Genomic DNA, 2,622 nt, shown 5'->3' with positions numbered 1-2,622 from the left:
TGCAACAAATCACAAGAGTAAAACCGTGACGGTTAGACCGACCAACTCACAGTCCACCAACCCTACCACAAAACAACACCTCACTCCCACTCATCCATTTGCAAATTAATCATCTCCGTCAACACAACCACCACTCGACAACAACAAACACAACACCAATCGCTCCTCAACACTACATTCAACACTACTCCATGTATACACGCCTACTGACAACCACTGAGAAACCACAATACACCAGACACTAACACCGATCTCAACAATAACCACTGCACTACACACACTACTCACAACCACGATTTATCAGTAGACAAGTAACGTCAACTAGCCTCATTCACACGAAACCCATTGTGAAACACACTGAATCAACCGTGTGAGTGAGCGATTGACTGACTGAGTAACTGAATGCCTGACTGACTGATTGACTGTGAGTGGATCTGTGTTTGTTTGATTGTGTGTTGCAGACTTATCACGATTCGATTGGTGTTTGTGATCAGGCGTCTTGCACCCAACACATCCGACCACCATTCTGTTGTGCAACTGATATTAGCCCCGTGTGTAGGGCTGCCAAAGAAAACTTCGATTCTTGGTCGACGGTTCTTACCATGCAACAAATCACAAGAGTAAAACCGTGACGGTTAGACCGACCAACTCACAGTCCACCAACCCTACCACAAAACAACACCTCACTCCCACTCATCCATTTGCAAATTAATCATCTCCGTCAACACAACCACCACTCGACAACAACAAACACAACACCAATCGCTCCTCAACACTACCCATTTTCACACTCTCTTTAGTAAATTTTCTCACAGGTTCGCTTTGCCAATTTTTTCACTTCATGTATTTGTTTCTAGGTATATTTTCACCGATCTACGTTTTTTGATTTATTTTAGGATTCCTCAAAAATCAACTGAAACATTCCACCTTTAAGAAATTGAGACTGAAAGGTTTGCATTTTTGGCACGAGAAATACATTTCCTCAAAAGAATATGAATGATTATGAAATTGGTTTCAATGAAATTGAATTCCAAATCAAAAACCAGCAACAAACAAAATGTTCGTAAAAGAGGAAAACAACTACAACTACAACAACAATCTCGCTTCCAAACGAAGTATGCTTTCGAGTTACCACACCTAATTAGTAGGCATCAAAAATAGTAAAAATAAGAAATGGCAGTTGGAAAGGTAATATAGACAACAAGCACTACATAACATCTATAACAAATAATCAATGAATAAGTAACATGAACGTGAAAATTAAAACAGAACAAAGGAATGAACGAGGTACAAGGTAAGATAGAAGGAAGAAGAATATTAGCGGTTCGATGAACGTTACGAAGTGCTATTGTAGTACAACTGCCGAAGTAGTTTGGCTTCTTGACTCATTACATCATGTGGTCGATAGACGCGATTTTTCACTTTATCATGACTTTGTAACTACAATAAAAGAGCATACATAAAATGAAATGTACTTGTGAAATACAAAATTTACATTCATACATTAGCTTTTCTCGTTACACCAAAGAAATCAGAGAGTGCTACTGATCACATATTACAATGTTCAGAGAGAGATAGTGTACTACGCTGTTAGAAGGGTGTTGGATGAACAGTAAATAAAACTCGATACAGTAGATAATTGGTCTTAAGATCTATTACTTTATCTGATATTCAAGTCAAGGCCTCGAAATTGGGATGGAAGTTCTGTAAATAATGGTAACACGTAATGACCTTGGCACAACAAGATTTGCGAATTCGAAGTAACGACAACAAATAACGGTCATTGTGAAAATATGAATTAAAAGTCTTATCACAGTAATCCGCACCAGCTAGAACTATCTTTTATTGACAAAAAAGTAGATTATTTGATCGCTCCTTTCGCAGTTTTACTTCATTACAATTAAAGTGTTTAGGGCTAAACAATGGTTGGACATCAGTCACTTTTGTTGCCTTAGTAAATACAGATTAACAACTAATTTAGATCCTTCAAGTTTAACTCTACACGTAATACCACTATTGCTTACTGGGTGGTTTGAGCATATGCAACCTTTGATTATTCACCATTTTGAGTGTACAAGCTGCATTAGCACAAAACCTACCTTAATCAGTAAACTCAACTCTCCATAGACATCCGTATACCATAGTGTGTGTAGCGAAGGTCAAAAGTAATTTTTTTATTCACATTTAGGCTTTTATAGTTACAAAATTTTCAAGGTTGATGTGACTCTTGAATCAAATTTTAGTGGCTTAAATGTTCTGCAATCAAACTAGACGCCTTTGTAGATCAAAAGTGGGTCAACTATTTGACACCTGTAATGTAAGACATTATGTTTATCTTTCCGCTCAACTTGTTTGAAATATTACATTTTATTAATGCCTTCATCAATAAGCTATAAAATTCAAGAATAGTTTGGGCGATATCCGGTTGTTTGTGTAAGGTTTAATATGGAACAATAGATTGCAAATTTCGAGACTTCACTTTATCGGTTTGTTATAATGCGAAATATAGAGTGGTATTGCGATAGGACTACACGCAATTCTACCGATTGACCAAATTCAGATATCCTAGTTCGACCCCAATACTGTTCCCCAACTCCAATAAATCAGAACACAGCCGTTAAA

At 37.2% G+C, this 2,622-nt stretch overlaps 3 non-coding genes across 3 annotated transcripts; 1 reads left to right on the top strand and 2 right to left on the bottom strand.

The window, feature by feature from the left end:
- Nucleotides 1–33: 33 nt before the first annotated feature.
- Nucleotides 34–122, bottom strand: Smp_rajko.90nt.slRNA-3.1.1. The gene has a single exon (XR_001974574.1). It is a non-coding gene (non-coding RNA).
- A 425-nt stretch (nucleotides 123–547) lies between these two features.
- On the top strand, nucleotides 548–636 carry Smp_rajko.90nt.slRNA-31.1.1. Its single transcript, XR_001974575.1, has one exon. It is a non-coding gene (non-coding RNA).
- Smp_rajko.90nt.slRNA-39.1.1 lies at nucleotides 549–637 on the bottom strand. Its single transcript, XR_001974576.1, has one exon. It is a non-coding gene (non-coding RNA).
- Nucleotides 638–2,622: the final 1,985 nt, after the last annotated feature.

The sequence above is a fragment of the Schistosoma mansoni genome, assembly GCF_000237925.1.
Source record: "Schistosoma mansoni, WGS project CABG00000000 data, supercontig 0142, strain Puerto Rico, whole genome shotgun sequence".
Taxonomy (NCBI): Eukaryota; Metazoa; Platyhelminthes; class Trematoda; order Strigeidida; family Schistosomatidae; genus Schistosoma; species Schistosoma mansoni.
Note: the sequence above shows the minus strand (reverse complement) of the source record. Positions and strands in the feature narration are given on the sequence as shown.